General features: G+C 31.8%; 7 non-coding genes across 7 annotated transcripts; all 7 read left to right on the top strand.

Moving 5' to 3' along the window:
- The first annotated feature begins 1,493 nt into the window (after window positions 1–1,493).
- Window positions 1,494–1,567, top strand: TRNAI-AAU (transfer RNA isoleucine (anticodon AAU)). The gene has a single exon. It is a non-coding gene; the product is annotated as a tRNA-Ile (tRNA).
- Window positions 1,568–9,261: 7,694 nt separating this feature from the next.
- TRNAI-AAU (transfer RNA isoleucine (anticodon AAU)) lies at window positions 9,262–9,335 on the top strand. Its single transcript has one exon. It is a non-coding gene; the product is annotated as a tRNA-Ile (tRNA).
- Window positions 9,336–10,987: 1,652 nt separating this feature from the next.
- On the top strand, window positions 10,988–11,061 carry TRNAI-AAU (transfer RNA isoleucine (anticodon AAU)). Its single transcript has one exon. It is a non-coding gene; the product is annotated as a tRNA-Ile (tRNA).
- Window positions 11,062–12,713: 1,652 nt separating this feature from the next.
- On the top strand, window positions 12,714–12,787 carry TRNAI-AAU (transfer RNA isoleucine (anticodon AAU)). The gene has a single exon. It is a non-coding gene; the product is annotated as a tRNA-Ile (tRNA).
- A 1,652-nt stretch (window positions 12,788–14,439) lies between these two features.
- Window positions 14,440–14,513, top strand: TRNAI-AAU (transfer RNA isoleucine (anticodon AAU)). The gene has a single exon. It is a non-coding gene; the product is annotated as a tRNA-Ile (tRNA).
- A 1,652-nt stretch (window positions 14,514–16,165) lies between these two features.
- Window positions 16,166–16,239, top strand: TRNAI-AAU (transfer RNA isoleucine (anticodon AAU)). The gene has a single exon. It is a non-coding gene; the product is annotated as a tRNA-Ile (tRNA).
- A 2,515-nt stretch (window positions 16,240–18,754) lies between these two features.
- Window positions 18,755–18,828, top strand: TRNAI-AAU (transfer RNA isoleucine (anticodon AAU)). Its single transcript has one exon. It is a non-coding gene; the product is annotated as a tRNA-Ile (tRNA).
- Window positions 18,829–19,812: the final 984 nt, after the last annotated feature.

Raw genomic sequence — 19,812 nt, 5'->3', positions numbered from 1 at the left:
CTAAGTTCTAACGCCGAGTAACTTAAACTCTTATTTATTGCAATTTATTGAGGTCATTTTTGTTTTGTCTTGTAGATGAAATATAAAGATAGTATGAATGTAAACAGCTGAATATAAGCTTTCCAACTATCCCGGGTTAACAATCGATAGAACTTCATCATCTGCTATTTCTTCAATGGTATGCTATATATTTATTGAGCCTATTAGTTTAGTCTTTAGAGCATAAAGTTAAAAATGCCAAGGACATACTTTCAATCAATCTCCTAGCCAATACTTGATGCTCCTTTAATGTTGAAAATAGATGTATTTTCTTCTGTATCATGTGTATCTCTATATTTCCTTTGAGGGGAAGCTGATAGAATGATTAAATGAATCAATTGCATATAGGTGATGAATTGTTATTTATTGCTAAAACACATGGAAAAAACATTAATGGTTCTAAGTTCTAACACTAAGTATGAACATCTCTTTTGTATTGTAATTTTTTTAAAGTCATATAAGTTTCTTCATGTTGATATTATATATTTATAACTTCATGGTAAACCTCTGAAATTAAGCTTTCCAAATCTCCCGGGATAACTATCATTAGCACTTCTTCATATGCTGGACTTCCAGGAAATTGTGCAAAACGGCCTGTTAGCTCAGATGGTTAGAGCGTGGTGCTAATAACGCCAAGGTCACAGGTTCGATCCCTGTACAGGCCTAGTTTAATTGTTTGAAAAAAGATTAATTTTTCTTGTGTCTCATTTTTGACTGTTTATCACCTTGGATCAAACACTGCTTGAAGGATTGGATGAATACATTTGATATAGTTGTAGAATTAAATATTATTCTGAAAGCTCCTGGAATATCTATTAATGGTTCTAAGTTCTAACTCCAAGTAACTAAATCTCTTCTTTATTGCAATTCATTGAGGTCATTTTTGTTTTGTCTTGTTGATGAAATATAAAGATAGTATGAATGTAAACAGCTGAATATAAGCTTTCCAACTATCCCGGGTTAACAATCAGTAGCACTTCATCATCTGCTATTTCTTCAATAGTATGCTATATATTTAGTGAGCCTATTAGTTTAGTCTTTAGAGCAAAAAGTTAAAAATAGCAAGGACATATTTTCAATCAGTCTCCAAGCCAATACTTGATGCTCCTTTAATGTTGAAAATAGATGTATTTTCTTCTGTATCATGTGTATCTCTATATTTCCTTTGAGGGGAAGCTGATAGAATGATTAAATGAATCAATTGCATATAGGTGATGAATTGTTATTTATTGCTAAAACACATGGAAAAAACATTAATGGTTCTAAGTTCTAACACTAAGTATGAACATCTCTTTTGTATTGTAATTTTTTTAAAGTCATATTAGTTTCTTCATGTTGATATTATATATTTATAACTTCATGGTAAACCTCTGAAATTAAGCTTTCCAAATCTCCCGGGTTAACTATCATTAGCACTTCTTCATATGCTGGACTTCCAGGAAATTGTGCAAAACGGCCTGTTAGCTCAGATGGTTAGAGCGTGGTGCTAATAACGCCAAGGTCACAGGTTCGATCCCTGTACAGGCCAAGTTTAATTGTTTGAAAAAAGATTAATTTTTCTTGTGTCTCATTTTTGACTGTTTATCACCTTGGATCAAACACTGCTTGAAGGATTGGATAAATACATTTGATATAGTTGTAGAATTAATTATTATTCTGAAAGCTCCTGGAATATCTATTAATGGTTCTAAGTTCTAACGCCAAGTAACTTAAACTCTTATTTATTGCAATTTATTGAGGTCATTTTTGTTTTGTCTTGTAGATGAAATATGAAGATAGTATGAATGTAAACAGCTGAATATAAGCTTTCCAACTATCCCGGGTTAACAATCGATAGAACTTCATCATCTGCTATTTCTTCAATGGTATGCTATATATTTATTGAGCCTATTAGTTTAGTCTTTAGAGCATAAAGTTAAAAATGCCAAGGACATACTTTCAATCAATCTCCTAGCCAATACTTGATGCTCCTTTAATGTTGAAAATAGATGTATTTTCTTCTGTATCATGTGTATCTCTATATTTCCTTTGAGGGGAAGCTGATAGAATGATTAAATGAATCAATTGCATATAGGTGATGAATTGTTATTTATTGCTAAAACACATGGAAAAAACATTAATGGTTCTAAGTTCTAACACTAAGTATGAACATCTCTTTTGTATTGTAATTTTTTTAAAGTCATATTAGTTTCTTCATGTTGATATTATATATTTATAACTTCATGGTAAACCTCTGAAATTAAGCTTTCCAAATCTCCCGGGTTAACTATCATTAGCACTTCTTCATATGCTGGACTTCCAGGAAATTGTGCAAAACTGCCTGTTAGCTCAGATGGTTAGAGCGTGGTGCTAATAACGCCAAGGTCACAGGTTCGATCCCTGTACAGGCCTAGTTTAATTGTTTGAAAAAAGATTAATTTTTCTTGTGTCTCATTTTTGACTGTTTATCACCTTGGATCAAACACTGCTTGAAGGATTGGATGAATACATTTGATATAGTTGTAGAATTAAATATTATTCTGAAAGCTCCTGGAATATCTATTAATGGTTCTAAGTTCTAACTCCAAGTAACTAAATCTCTTCTTTATTGCAATTCATTGAGGTCATTTTTGTTTTGTCTTGTTGATGAAATATAAAGATAGTATGAATGTAAACAGCTGAATATAAGCTTTCCAACTATCCCGGGTTAACAATCGATAGAACTTCATCATCTGCTATTTCTTCAATGGTATGCTATATATTTATTGAGCCTATTAGTTTAGTCTTTAGAGCATAAAGTTAAAAATGCCAAGGACATACTTTCAATCAATCTCCTAGCCAATACTTGATGCTCCTTTAATGTTGAAAATAGATGTATTTTCTTCTGTATCATGTGTATCTCTATATTTCCTTTGAGGGGAAGCTGATAGAATGATTAAATGAATCAATTGCATATAGGTGATGAATTGTTATTTATTGCTAAAACACATGGAAAAAACATTAATGGTTCTAAGTTCTAACACTAAGTATGAACATCTCTTTTGTATTGTAATTTTTTTAAAGTCATATTAGTTTCTTCATGTTGATAATATATATTTATAACTTCATGGTAAGCCTCTGAAATTAAGCTTTCCAAATCTCCCGGGATAACTATCATTAGCACTTCTTCATATGCTGGACTTCCAGGAAAATGTGCAAAATGGCCTGTTAGCTCAGATGGTTAGAGCGTGGTGCTAATAATGCCAAGGTCACAGGTTCGATCCCTGTACAGGCCAAGTTTAATTGTTTGAAAAAAGATTAATTTTTCTTTTGTCTCATTTTTGACTGTTTATCACCTTGGATCAAACACTGCTTGAAGGATTCGATAAATACATTTGATATAGTTGTAGAATTAATTATTATTCTGAAAGCTCCTGGAATATCTTTTAATGGTTCTAAGTTCTAACGCCAAGTAACTTAATCTCTTATTTATTGCAATTTATTGAGGTCATTTTTGTTTTGTCTTGTTGATGAAATATAAAGATAGTATGAATGTAAACAGCTGAATATAAGCTTTCCAATTATCCCGGGTTAACAATCAGTAGCACTTCATCATCTGCTTTTTCTTCAATAGCATGCTATATATTTAGTGAGCCTATTAGTTTAGTCTTTAGAGCAGAAAGGTAAAAATGCCAAGGACATACTTTCAATCAGTCTCCAAGCCAATACTTGATGCTCCTTTAATGTTGAAAATAGATGTATTTTCTTCTGTATCATGTGTATCTCTATATTTCCTTTGAGGGGAAGCTGATAGAATGATTAAATGAATCAATTGCATATAGGTGATGAATTGTTATTTATTGCTAAAACACATGGAAAAAACATTAATGGTTCTAAGTTCTAACACTAAGTATGAACATCTCTTTTGTATTGTAATTTTTTTAAAGTCATATTAGTTTCTTCATGTTGATATTATATATTTATAACTTCATGGTAAACCTCTGAAATTAAGCTTTCCAAATCTCCCGGGATAACTATCATTAGCACTTCTTCATATGCTGGACTTCCAGGAAATTGTGCAAAACGGCCTGTTAGCTCAGATGGTTAGAGCGTGGTGCTAATAACGCCAAGGTCACAGGTTCGATCCCTGTACAGGCCTAGTTTAATTGTTTGAAAAAAGATTAATTTTTCTTGTGTCTCATTTTTGACTGTTTATCACCTTGGATCAAACACTGCTTGAAGGATTGGATGAATACATTTGATATAGTTGTAGAATTAAATATTATTCTGAAAGCTCCTGGAATATCTATTAATGGTTCTAAGTTCTAACTCCAAGTAACTAAATCTCTTCTTTATTGCAATTCATTGAGGTCATTTTTGTTTTGTCTTGTTGATGAAATATAAAGATAGTATGAATGTAAACAGCTGAATATAAGCTTTCCAACTATCCCGGGTTAACAATCAGTAGCACTTCATCATCTGCTATTTCTTCAATAGTATGCTATATATTTAGTGAGCCTATTAGTTTAGTCTTTAGAGCAAAAAGTTAAAAATAGCAAGGACATATTTTCAATCAGTCTCCAAGCCAATACTTGATGCTCCTTTAATGTTGAAAATAGATGTATTTTCTTCTGTATCATGTGTATCTCTATATTTCCTTTGAGGGGAAGCTGATAGAATGATTAAATGAATCAATTGCATATAGGTGATGAATTGTTATTTATTGCTAAAACACATGGAAAAAACATTAATGGTTCTAAGTTCTAACACTAAGTATGAACATCTCTTTTGTATTGTAATTTTTTTAAAGTCATATTAGTTTCTTCATGTTGATATTATATATTTATAACTTCATGGTAAACCTCTGAAATTAAGCTTTCCAAATCTCCCGGGTTAACTATCATTAGCACTTCTTCATATGCTGGACTTCCAGGAAATTGTGCAAAACTGCCTGTTAGCTCAGATGGTTAGAGCGTGGTGCTAATAACGCCAAGGTCACAGGTTCGATCCCTGTACAGGCCAAGTTTTATTGTTTGAAAAAAGATTAATTTTTCTTGTGTCTCATTTTTGACTGTTTATCACCTTGGATCAAACACTGCTTGAAGGATTGGATAAATACATTTGATATAGTTGTAGAATTAATTATTATTCTGTAAGCTCCTGGAATATCTATTAATGGTTCTAAGTTCTAACGCCAAGTAACTTAAACTCTTATTTATTGCAATTTATTGAGGTCATTTTTGTTTTGTCTTGTAGATGAAATATAAAGATAGTATGAATGTAAACAGCTGAATATAAGCTTTCCAACTATCCCGGGTTAACAATCGATAGAACTTCATCATCTGCTATTTCTTCAATGGTATGCTATATATTTATTGAGCCTATTAGTTTAGTCTTTAGAGCATAAAGTTAAAAATGCCAAGGACATACTTTCAATCAATCTCCTAGCCAATACTTGATGCTCCTTTAATGTTGAAAATAGATGTATTTTCTTCTGTATCATGTGTATCTCTATATTTCCTTTGAGGGGAAGCTGATAGAATGATTAAATGAATCAATTGCATATAGGTGATGAATTGTTATTTATTGCTAAAACACATGGAAAAAACATTAATGGTTCTAAGTTCTAACACTAAGTATGAACATCTCTTTTGTATTGTAATTTTTTTAAAGTCATATTAGTTTCTTCATGTTGATATTATATATTTATAACTTCATGGTAAACCTCTGAAATTAAGCTTTCCAAATCTCCCGGGTTAACTATCATTAGCACTTCTTCATATGCTGGACTTCCAGGAAATTGTGCAAAACTGCCTGTTAGCTCAGATGGTTAGAGCGTGGTGCTAATAACGCCAAGGTCACAGGTTCGATCCCTGTACAGGCCAAGTTTTATTGTTTGAAAAAAGATTAATTTTTCTTGTGTCTCATTTTTGACTGTTTATCACCTTGGATCAAACACTGCTTGAAGGATTGGATAAATACATTTGATATAGTTGTAGAATTAATTATTATTCTGTAAGCTCCTGGAATATCTATTAATGGTTCTAAGTTCTAACGCCAAGTAACTTAAACTCTTATTTATTGCAATTTATTGAGGTCATTTTTGTTTTGTCTTGTAGATGAAATATAAAGATAGTATGAATGTAAACAGCTGAATATAAGCTTTCCAACTATCCCGGGTTAACAATCGATAGAACTTCATCATCTGCTATTTCTTCAATGGTATGCTATATATTTATTGAGCCTATTAGTTTAGTCTTTAGAGCATAAAGTTAAAAATGCCAAGGACATACTTTCAATCAATCTCCTAGCCAATACTTGATGCTCCTTTAATGTTGAAAATAGATGTATTTTCTTCTGTATCATGTGTATCTCTATATTTCCTTTGAGGGGAAGCTGATAGAATGATTAAATGAATCAATTGCATATAGGTGATGAATTGTTATTTATTGCTAAAACACATGGAAAAAACATTAATGGTTCTAAGTTCTAACACTAAGTATGAACATCTCTTTTGTATTGTAACTTTTTTTAAAGTCATATTAGTTTCTTCATGTTGATAATATATATTTATAACTTCATGGTAAGCCTCTGAAATTAAGCTTTCCAAATCTCCCGGGATAACTATCATTAGCACTTCTTCATATGCTGGACTTCCAGGAAAATGTGCAAAATGGCCTGTTAGCTCAGATGGTTAGAGCGTGGTGCTAATAATGCCAAGGTCACAGGTTCGATCCCTGTACAGGCCAAGTTTAATTGTTTGAAAAAAGATTAATTTTTCTTTTGTCTCATTTTTGACTGTTTATCACCTTGGATCAAACACTGCTTGAAGGATTCGATAAATACATTTGATATAGTTGTAGAATTAATTATTATTCTGAAAGCTCCTGGAATATCTATTAATGGTTCTAAGTTCTAACGCCAAGTAACTTAATCTCTTATTTATTGCAATTTATTGAGGTCATTTTTGTTTTGTCTTGTTGATGAAATATAAAGATAGTATGAATGTAAACAGCTGAATATAAGCTTTCCAATTATCCCGGGTTAACAATCAGTAGCACTTCATCATCTGCTTTTTCTTCAATAGCATGCTATATATTTAGTGAGCCTATTAGTTTAGTCTTTAGAGCAGAAAGGTAAAAATGCCAAGGACATACTTTCAATCAGTCTCCAAGCCAATACTTGATGCTCCTTTAATGTTGAAAATAGATGTATTTTCTTCTGTATCATGTGTATCTCTATATTTCCTTTGAGGGGAAGCTGATAGAATGATTAAATGAATCAATTGCATATAGGTGATGAATTGTTATTTATTGCTAAAACACATGGAAAAAACATTAATGGTTCTAAGTTCTAACACTAAGTATGAACATCTCTTTTGTATTGTAATTTTTTTAAAGTCATATTAGTTTCTTCATGTTGATATTATATATTTATAACTTCATGGTAAACCTCTGAAATTAAGCTTTCCAAATCTCCCGGGATAACTATCATTAGCACTTCTTCATATGCTGGACTTCCAGGAAATTGTGCAAAACGGCCTGTTAGCTCAGATGGTTAGAGCGTGGTGCTAATAACGCCAAGGTCACAGGTTCGATCCCTGTACAGGCCTAGTTTAATTGTTTGAAAAAAGATTAATTTTTCTTGTGTCTCATTTTTGACTGTTTATCACCTTGGATCAAACACTGCTTGAAGGATTGGATGAATACATTTGATATAGTTGTAGAATTAAATATTATTCTGAAAGCTCCTGGAATATCTATTAATGGTTCTAAGTTCTAACTCCAAGTAACTAAATCTCTTCTTTATTGCAATTCATTGAGGTCATTTTTGTTTTGTCTTGTTGATGAAATATAAAGATAGTATGAATGTAAACAGCTGAATATAAGCTTTCCAACTATCCCGGGTTAACAATCAGTAGCACTTCATCATCTGCTATTTCTTCAATAGTATGCTATATATTTAGTGAGCCTATTAGTTTAGTCTTTAGAGCAAAAAGTTAAAAATAGCAAGGACATATTTTCAATCAGTCTCCAAGCCAATACTTGATGCTCCTTTAATGTTGAAAATAGATGTATTTTCTTCTGTATCATGTGTATCTCTATATTTCCTTTGAGGGGAAGCTGATAGAATGATTAAATGAATCAATTGCATATAGGTGATGAATTGTTATTTATTGCTAAAACACATGGAAAAAACATTAATGGTTCTAAGTTCTAACACTAAGTATGAACATCTCTTTTGTATTGTAATTTTTTTAAAGTCATATTAGTTTCTTCATGTTGATATTATATATTTATAACTTCATGGTAAACCTCTGAAATTAAGCTTTCCAAATCTCCCGGGTTAACTATCATTAGCACTTCTTCATATGCTGGACTTCCAGGAAATTGTGCAAAACTGCCTGTTAGCTCAGATGGTTAGAGCGTGGTGCTAATAACGCCAAGGTCACAGGTTCGATCCCTGTACAGGCCAAGTTTTATTGTTTGAAAAAAGATTAATTTTTCTTGTGTCTCATTTTTGACTGTTTATCACCTTGGATCAAACACTGCTTGAAGGATTGGATAAATACATTTGATATAGTTGTAGAATTAATTATTATTCTGTAAGCTCCTGGAATATCTATTAATGGTTCTAAGTTCTAACGCCAAGTAACTTAAACTCTTATTTATTGCAATTTATTGAGGTCATTTTTGTTTTGTCTTGTAGATGAAATATAAAGATAGTATGAATGTAAACAGCTGAATATAAGCTTTCCAACTATCCCGGGTTAACAATCGATAGAACTTCATCATCTGCTATTTCTTCAATGGTATGCTATATATTTATTGAGCCTATTAGTTTAGTCTTTAGAGCATAAAGTTAAAAATGCCAAGGACATACTTTCAATCAATCTCCTAGCCAATACTTGATGCTCCTTTAATGTTGAAAATAGATGTATTTTCTTCTGTATCATGTGTATCTCTATATTTCCTTTGAGGGGAAGCTGATAGAATGATTAAATGAATCAATTGCATATAGGTGATGAATTGTTATTTATTGCTAAAACACATGGAAAAAACATTAATGGTTCTAAGTTCTAACACTAAGTATGAACATCTCTTTTGTATTGTAATTTTTTTAAAGTCATATTAGTTTCTTCATGTTGATAATATATATTTATAACTTCATGGTAAGCCTCTGAAATTAAGCTTTCCAAATCTCCCGGGATAACTATCATTAGCACTTCTTCATATGCTGGACTTCCAGGAAAATGTGCAAAATGGCCTGTTAGCTCAGATGGTTAGAGCGTGGTGCTAATAACGCCAAGGTCACAGGTTCGATCCCTGTACAGGCCAAGTTTAATTGTTTGAAAAAAGATTAATTTTTCTTTTGTCTCATTTTTGACTGTTTATCACCTTGGATCAAACACTGCTTGAAGGATTCGATAAATACATTTGATATAGTTGTAGAATTAATTATTATTCTGAAAGCTCCTGGAATATCTATTAATGGTTCTAAGTTCTAACGCCAAGTAACTTAATCTCTTATTTATTGCAATTTATTGAGGTCATTTTTGTTTTGTCTTGTTGATGAAATATAAAGATAGTATGAATGTAAACAGCTGAATATAAGCTTTCCAATTATCCCGGGTTAACAATCAGTAGCACTTCATCATCTGCTTTTTCTTCAATAGCATGCTATATATTTAGTGAGCCTATTAGTTTAGTCTTTAGAGCAGAAAGGTAAAAATGCCAAGGACATACTTTCAATCAGTCTCCAAGCCAATACTTGATGCTCCTTTAATGTTGAAAATAGATGTATTTTCTTCTGTATCATGTGTATCTCTATATTTCCTTTGAGGGGAAGCTGATAGAATGATTAAATGAATCAATTGCATATAGGTGATGAATTGTTATTTATTGCTAAAACACATGGAAAAAACATTAATGGTTCTAAGTTCTAACACTAAGTATGAACATCTCTTTTGTATTGTAATTTTTTTAAAGTCATATTAGTTTCTTCATGTTGATATTATATATTTATAACTTCATGGTAAACCTCTGAAATTAAGCTTTCCAAATCTCCCGGGATAACTATCATTAGCACTTCTTCATATGCTGGACTTCCAGGAAATTGTGCAAAACGGCCTGTTAGCTCAGATGGTTAGAGCGTGGTGCTAATAACGCCAAGGTCACAGGTTCGATCCCTGTACAGGCCTAGTTTAATTGTTTGAAAAAAGATTAATTTTTCTTGTGTCTCATTTTTGACTGTTTATCACCTTGGATCAAACACTGCTTGAAGGATTGGATGAATACATTTGATATAGTTGTAGAATTAAATATTATTCTGAAAGCTCCTGGAATATCTATTAATGGTTCTAAGTTCTAACTCCAAGTAACTAAATCTCTTCTTTATTGCAATTCATTGAGGTCATTTTTGTTTTGTCTTGTTGATGAAATATAAAGATAGTATGAATGTAAACAGCTGAATATAAGCTTTCCAACTATCCCGGGTTAACAATCAGTAGCACTTCATCATCTGCTATTTCTTCAATAGTATGCTATATATTTAGTGAGCCTATTAGTTTAGTCTTTAGAGCAAAAAGTTAAAAATAGCAAGGACATATTTTCAATCAGTCTCCAAGCCAATACTTGATGCTCCTTTAATGTTGAAAATAGATGTATTTTCTTCTGTATCATGTGTATCTCTATATTTCCTTTGAGGGGAAGCTGATAGAATGATTAAATGAATCAATTGCATATAGGTGATGAATTGTTATTTATTGCTAAAACACATGGAAAAAACATTAATGGTTCTAAGTTCTAACACTAAGTATGAACATCTCTTTTGTATTGTAATTTTTTTAAAGTCATATTAGTTTCTTCATGTTGATATTATATATTTATAACTTCATGGTAAACCTCTGAAATTAAGCTTTCCAAATCTCCCGGGTTAACTATCATTAGCACTTCTTCATATGCTGGACTTCCAGGAAATTGTGCAAAACGGCCTGTTAGCTCAGATGGTTAGAGCGTGGTGCTAATAACGCCAAGGTCACAGGTTCGATCCCTGTACAGGCCAAGTTTAATTGTTTGAAAAAAGATTAATTTTTCTTGTGTCTCATTTTTGACTGTTTATCACCTTGGATCAAACACTGCTTGAAGGATTGGATAAATACATTTGATATAGTTGTAGAATTAATTATTATTCTGAAAGCTCCTGGAATATCTATTAATGGTTCTAAGTTCTAACGCCGAGTAACTTAAACTCTTATTTATTGCAATTTATTGAGGTCATTTTTGTTTTGTCTTGTAGATGAAATATAAAGATAGTATGAATGTAAACAGCTGAATATAAGCTTTCCAACTATCCCGGGTTAACAATCGATAGAACTTCATCATCTGCTATTTCTTCAATGGTATGCTATATATTTATTGAGCCTATTAGTTTAGTCTTTAGAGCATAAAGTTAAAAATGCCAAGGACATACTTTCAATCAATCTCCTAGCCAATACTTGATGCTCCTTTAATGTTGAAAATAGATGTATTTTCTTCTGTATCATGTGTATCTCTATATTTCCTTTGAGGGGAAGCTGATAGAATGATTAAATGAATCAATTGCATATAGGTGATGAATTGTTATTTATTGCTAAAACACATGGAAAAAACATTAATGGTTCTAAGTTCTAACACTAAGTATGAACATCTCTTTTGTATTGTAATTTTTTTAAAGTCATATTAGTTTCTTCATGTTGATATTATATATTTATAACTTCATGGTAAACCTCTGAAATTAAGCTTTCCAAATCTCCCGGGATAACTATCATTAGCACTTCTTCATATGCTGGACTTCCAGGAAATTGTGCAAAACGGCCTGTTAGCTCAGATGGTTAGAGCGTGGTGCTAATAACGCCAAGGTCACAGGTTCGATCCCTGTACAGGCCTAGTTTAATTGTTTGAAAAAAGATTAATTTTTCTTGTGTCTCATTTTTGACTGTTTATCACCTTGGATCAAACACTGCTTGAAGGATTGGATGAATACATTTGATATAGTTGTAGAATTAAATATTATTCTGAAAGCTCCTGGAATATCTATTAATGGTTCTAAGTTCTAACTCCAAGTAACTAAATCTCTTCTTTATTGCAATTCATTGAGGTCATTTTTGTTTTGTCTTGTTGATGAAATATAAAGATAGTATGAATGTAAACAGCTGAATATAAGCTTTCCAACTATCCCGGGTTAACAATCAGTAGCACTTCATCATCTGCTATTTCTTCAATAGTATGCTATATATTTAGTGAGCCTATTAGTTTAGTCTTTAGAGCAAAAAGTTAAAAATAGCAAGGACATATTTTCAATCAGTCTCCAAGCCAATACTTGATGCTCCTTTAATGTTGAAAATAGATGTATTTTCTTCTGTATCATGTGTATCTCTATATTTCCTTTGAGGGGAAGCTGATAGAATGATTAAATGAATCAATTGCATATAGGTGATGAATTGTTATTTATTGCTAAAACACATGGAAAAAACATTAATGGTTCTAAGTTCTAACACTAAGTATGAACATCTCTTTTGTATTGTAATTTTTTTAAAGTCATATTAGTTTCTTCATGTTGATATTATATATTTATAACTTCATGGTAAACCTCTGAAATTAAGCTTTCCAAATCTCCCGGGTTAACTATCATTAGCACTTCTTCATATGCTGGACTTCCAGGAAATTGTGCAAAACGGCCTGTTAGCTCAGATGGTTAGAGCGTGGTGCTAATAACGCCAAGGTCACAGGTTCGATCCCTGTACAGGCCAAGTTTAATTGTTTGAAAAAAGATTAATTTTTCTTGTGTCTCATTTTTGACTGTTTATCACCTTGGATCAAACACTGCTTGAAGGATTGGATAAATACATTTGATATAGTTGTAGAATTAATTATTATTCTGAAAGCTCCTGGAATATCTATTAATGGTTCTAAGTTCTAACGCCAAGTAACTTAAACTCTTATTTATTGCAATTTATTGAGGTCATTTTTGTTTTGTCTTGTAGATGAAATATGAAGATAGTATGAATGTAAACAGCTGAATATAAGCTTTCCAACTATCCCGGGTTAACAATCGATAGAACTTCATCATCTGCTATTTCTTCAATGGTATGCTATATATTTATTGAGCCTATTAGTTTAGTCTTTAGAGCATAAAGTTAAAAATGCCAAGGACATACTTTCAATCAATCTCCTAGCCAATACTTGATGCTCCTTTAATGTTGAAAATAGATGTATTTTCTTCTGTATCATGTGTATCTCTATATTTCCTTTGAGGGGAAGCTGATAGAATGATTAAATGAATCAATTGCATATAGGTGATGAATTGTTATTTATTGCTAAAACACATGGAAAAAACATTAATGGTTCTAAGTTCTAACACTAAGTATGAACATCTCTTTTGTATTGTAATTTTTTTAAAGTCATATTAGTTTCTTCATGTTGATATTATATATTTATAACTTCATGGTAAACCTCTGAAATTAAGCTTTCCAAATCTCCCGGGTTAACTATCATTAGCACTTCTTCATATGCTGGACTTCCAGGAAATTGTGCAAAACTGCCTGTTAGCTCAGATGGTTAGAGCGTGGTGCTAATAACGCCAAGGTCACAGGTTCGATCCCTGTACAGGCCTAGTTTAATTGTTTGAAAAAAGATTAATTTTTCTTGTGTCTCATTTTTGACTGTTTATCACCTTGGATCAAACACTGCTTGAAGGATTGGATGAATACATTTGATATAGTTGTAGAATTAAATATTATTCTGAAAGCTCCTGGAATATCTATTAATGGTTCTAAGTTCTAACTCCAAGTAACTAAATCTCTTCTTTATTGCAATTCATTGAGGTCATTTTTGTTTTGTCTTGTTGATGAAATATAAAGATAGTATGAATGTAAACAGCTGAATATAAGCTTTCCAACTATCCCGGGTTAACAATCAGTAGCACTTCATCATCTGCTATTTCTTCAATAGTATGCTATATATTTAGTGAGCCTATTAGTTTAGTCTTTAGAGCAAAAAGTTAAAAATAGCAAGGACATATTTTCAATCAGTCTCCAAGCCAATACTTGATGCTCCTTTAATGTTGAAAATAGATGTATTTTCTTCTGTATCATGTGTATCTCTATATTTCCTTTGAGGGGAAGCTGATAGAATGATTAAATGAATCAATTGCATATAGGTGATGAATTGTTATTTATTGCTAAAACACATGGAAAAAACATTAATGGTTCTAAGTTCTAACACTAAGTATGAACATCTCTTTTGTATTGTAATTTTTTTAAAGTCATATTAGTTTCTTCATGTTGATATTATATATTTATAACTTCATGGTAAACCTCTGAAATTAAGCTTTCCAAATCTCCCGGGTTAACTATCATTAGCACTTCTTCATATGCTGGACTTCCAGGAAATTGTGCAAAACGGCCTGTTAGCTCAGATGGTTAGAGCGTGGTGCTAATAACGCCAAGGTCACAGGTTCGATCCCTGTACAGGCCAAGTTTAATTGTTTGAAAAAAGATTAATTTTTCTTGTGTCTCATTTTTGACTGTTTATCACCTTGGATCAAACACTGCTTGAAGGATTGGATAAATACATTTGATATAGTTGTAGAATTAATTATTATTCTGAAAGCTCCTGGAATATCTATTAATGGTTGTAAGTTCTAACGCCAAGTAACTTAAACTCTTATTTATTGCAATTTATTGAGGTCATTTTTGTTTTGTCTTGTAGATGAAATATGAAGATAGTATGAATGTAAACAGCTGAATATAAGCTTTCCAACTATCCCGGGTTAACAATCGATAGAACTTCATCATCTGCTATTTCTTCAATGGTATGCTATATATTTATTGAGCCTATTAGTTTAGTCTTTAGAGCATAAAGTTAAAAATGCCAAGGACATACTTTCAATCAATCTCCTAGCCAATACTTGATGCTCCTTTAATGTTGAAAATAGATGTATTTTCTTCTGTATCATGTGTATCTCTATATTTCCTTTGAGGGGAAGCTGATAGAATGATTAAATGAATCAATTGCATATAGGTGATGAATTGTTATTTATTGCTAAAACACATGGAAAAAACATTAATGGTTCTAAGTTCTAACACTAAGTATGAACATCTCTTTTGTATTGTAATTTTTTTAAAGTCATATTAGTTTCTTCATGTTGATATTATATATTTATAACTTCATGGTAAACCTCTGAAATTAAGCTTTCCAAATCTCCCGGGTTAACTATCATTAGCACTTCTTCATATGCTGGACTTCCAGGAAATTGTGCAAAACTGCCTGTTAGCTCAGATGGTTAGAGCGTGGTGCTAATAACGCCAAGGTCACAGGTTCGATCCCTGTACAGGCCAAGTTTTATTGTTTGAAAAAAGATTAATTTTTCTTGTGTCTCATTTTTGACTGTTTATCACCTTGGATCAAACACTGCTTGAAGGATTGGATAAATACATTTGATATAGTTGTAGAATTAATTATTATTCTGTAAGCTCCTGGAATATCTATTAATGGTTCTAAGTTCTAACGCCAAGTAACTTAAACTCTTATTTATTGCAATTTATTGAGGTCATTTTTGTTTTGTCTTGTAGATGAAATATAAAGATAGTATGAATGTAAACAGCTGAATATAAGCTTTCCAACTATCCCGGGTTAACAATCGATAGAACTTCATCATCTGCTATTTCTTCAATGGTATGCTATATATTTATTGAGCCTATTAGTTTAGTCTTTAGAGCATAAAGTTAAAAATGCCAAGGACATACTTTCAATCAATCTCCTAGCCAATACTTGATGCTCCTTTAATGTTGAAAATAGATGTATTTTCTTCTGTATCATGTGTATCTCTATATTTCCTTTGAGGGGAAGCTGATAGAATGATTAAATGAATCAATTGCATATAGGTGATGAATTGTTATGTATTGCTAAAACACATGGAAAAAACATTAATGGTTCTAAGTTCTAACACTAAGTATGAACATCTCTTTTGTATTGTAATTTTTTTAAAGTCATATTAGTTTCTTCATGTTGATAATATATATTTATAACTTCATGGTAAGCCTCTGAAATTAAGCTTTCCAAATCTCCCGGGTTAACTATCATTAGCACTTCTTCATATGCTGGACTTCCAGGAAAATGTGCAAAATGGCCTGTTAGCTCAGATGGTTAGAGCGTGGTGCTAATAACGCCAAGGTCACAGGTTCGATCCCTGTACAGGCCAAGTTTAATTGTTTGAAAAAAGATTAATTTTTCTTTTGTCTCATTTTTGACTGTTTATCACCTTGGATCAAACACTGCTTGAAGGATTCGATAAATACATTTGATATAGTTGTAGAATTAATTATTATTCTGAAAGCTCCTGGAATATCTATTAATGGTTCTAAGTTCTAACGCCAAGTAACTTAATCTCTTATTTATTGCAATTTATTGAGGTCATTTTTGTTTTGTCTTGTTGATGAAATATAAAGATAGTATGAATGTAAACAGCTGAATATAAGCTTTCCAATTATCCCGGGTTAACAATCAGTAGCACTTCATCATCTGCTTTTTCTTCAATAGCATGCTATATATTTAGTGAGCCTATTAGTTTAGTCTTTAGAGCAGAAAGGTAAAAATGCCAAGGACATACTTTCAATCAGTCTCCAAGCCAATACTTGATGCTCCTTTAATGTTGAAAATAGATGTATTTTCTTCTGTATCATGTGTATCTCTATATTTCCTTTGAGGGGAAGCTGATAGAATGATTAAATGAATCAATTGCATATAGGTGATGAATTGTTATTTATTGCTAAAACACATGGAAAAAACATTAATGGTTCTAAGTTCTAACACTAAGTATGAAAATCTCTTTTGTATTGTAATTTTCTTAAAGTCATATTAGTTTCTTCATGTTGATAATATATATTTATAAGTTCATGGTAAACCTCTGAAATTAAGCTTTCCAAATCTCCCGGGTTAACTATCATTAGCAGTTCTTCACATGCTGGACTTCCAGGAATTTGGGCAAAATGGCTTGTTAGCTCAGATGGTTAGAGCGTGGTGCTAATAACGCCGAGGTCACAGGTTCGATCCCTGTACAGGCCAAGTTTAATTGTTTGAAAAAAGAGTAACTTTTCTTGTGTTTCATTCTTGACTGTTTATCACCTTGGATCAAACACTGCTTGAAGGATTGGATGAATACATTTGATATAGTTGTAGAATTAATTATTATTCTGAAAGCTCCTGGAATATCTATTAATGGTTCTAAGTTCTAACGCCAAGTAACTGAATCTTCTATTTATTGCAATTTATTGAGGTCATTTTTGTTTTGTCTTGTTGATGAAATATAAAGATAGTATGAATGTAAACAGCTGAATATAAGCTTTCCAACTATCCCGGGTTAACCATCGATAGCACTTCATCATCTGCTATTTCTTCAATGGTATGCTATATATTTATTGAGCCTATTAGTTTAGTCTTTAGAGCATAAAGTTAAAAATGCCAAGGACATACCTTCAATCAGTCTCCAAGCCAATACTTGATGCTCCTTTAATGTTGAAAATAGATGTATTTTCTTCTGTATCATGTGTATGTCTATATTTCCTTTGAGGGGAAGCTGATAGAATGATTAGATGAATCAATTGCATATAGGTGATGAATTGTTATTTATTGCTAAAACACATGGAAAAAACATTAATGGTTCTAAGTTCTAACACTAAGTATGAACATCTCTTTTGTATTGTAATTTTTTTAAAGTCATATTAGTTTCTTCATGTTGATATTATATATTTATAACTTCATGGTAAACCTCTGAAATTAAGCTTTCCAAATCTCCCGGGTTAACTATCATTAGCACTTCTTCATATGCTGGACTTCCAGGAAATTGTGCAAAACTGCCTGTTAGCTCAGAGGGTTAGAGCGTGGTGCTAATAACGCCAAGGTCACAGGTTCGATCCCTGTATAGGCCAAGTTTAATTGTTTGAAAAAAGATAAATTTTTCTTGTGTCTCATTTTTGACTGTTTATCACCTTGGATCAAACACTGCTTGAAGGATTGGATGAATACATTTGATATAGTTGTAGAATTAATTATTATTCTGAAAGCTCCTGGAATATCTATTAATGGTTCTAAGTTCTAACTCCAAGTAACTAAATCTCTTCTTTATTGCAATTCATTGAGGTCATTTTTGTTTTGTCTTGTTGATGAAATATAAAGATAGTATGAATGTAAACAGCTGAATATAAGCTTTCCAACTATCCCGGGTTAACAATCAGTAGCACTTCATCATCTGCTATTTCTTCAATAGTATGCTATATATTTAGTGAGCCTATTAGTTTAGTCTTTAGAGCAAAAAGTTAAAAATAGCAAGGACATCTTTTCAATCAGTCTCCAAGCCAATACTTGATGCTCCTTTAATGTTGAAAATAGATGTATTTTCTTCTGTATCATGTGTATCTCTATATTTCCTTTGAGGGGAAGCTGATAGAATGATTAAATGAATCAAATGCATTTAGGTGATGAATTGTTATTTATTGCTAAAACACATGGAAAAAACATTAATGGTTCTAAGTTCTAACACTAAGTATGATCATCTCTTTTGTATTGTAATTTTTTTAAAGTCATATTAGTTTCTTCATGTTGATATTATATATTTATAACTTCATGGTAAACCTCTGAAATTAAGCTTTCCAAATCTCCCGGGTTAACTATCATTAGCACTTCTTCATATGCTGGACTTCCAGGAAATTGTGCAAAACGGCCTGTTAGCTCAGATGGTTAGAGCGTGGTGCTAATAACGCCAAGGTCACAGGTTCGATCCCTGTACAGGCCAAGTTTAATTGTTTGAAAAAAGATTAATTTTTCTTGTGTCTCATTTTTGACTGTTTATCACCTTGGATCAAACACTGCTTGAAGGATTGGATAAATACATTTGATATAGTTGTAGAATTAATTAGTATTCTGAAAGCTCCTGGAATATCTATTAATGGTTCTAAGTTCTAACGCCAAGTAACTTAAACTCTTATTTATTGCAATTTATTGAGGTCATTTTTGTTTTGTCTTGTAGATGAAATATAAAGATAGTATGAATGTAAACAGCTGAATATAAGCTTTCCAACTATCCCGGGTTAACAATCGATAGAACTTCATCATCTGCTATTTCTTCAATGGTATGCTATATATTTATTGAGCCTATTAGTTTAGTCTTTAGAGCATAAAGTTAAAAATGCCAAGGACATACTTTCAATCAATCTCCTAGCCAATACTTGATGCTCCTTTAATGTTGAAAATAGATGTATTTTCTTCTGTATCATGTGTATCTCTATATTTCCTTTGAGGGGAAGCTGATAGAATGATTAAATTAATCAATTGCATATAGGTGATGAATTGTTATTTATTGCTAAAACACATGGAAAAAACATGAATGGTTCTAAGTTCTAACACTAAGTATGAACATCTCTTTTGTATTGTAATTTTTTTAAAGTCATATTAGTTTCTTCATGTTGATATTATATATTTATAACTTCATGGTAAACCTCTGAAATTAAGCTTTCCAAATCTCCCGGGTTAACTATCATTAGCACTTCTTCATATGCTGGACTTCCAGGAAATTGTGCAAAACGGCCTGTTAGCTCAGATGGTTAGAGTGTGGTGCTAATAACGCCAAGGTCACAGGTTCGATCCCTGTACAGGCCAAGTTTAATTGTTTGAAAAAAGATTAATTTTTCTTGTGTCTCATTTTTGACTGTTTATCACCTTGGATCAAACACTGCTTGAAGGATTGGATAAATACATTTGATATAGTTGTAGAATTAAT

This window comes from Lissotriton vulgaris, chromosome 12 (genome assembly GCF_964263255.1).
Source record: "Lissotriton vulgaris chromosome 12, aLisVul1.2, whole genome shotgun sequence".
Classification (NCBI taxonomy): Eukaryota; Metazoa; Chordata; class Amphibia; order Caudata; family Salamandridae; genus Lissotriton; species Lissotriton vulgaris.
Note: the sequence above shows the minus strand (reverse complement) of the source record. Positions and strands in the feature narration are given on the sequence as shown.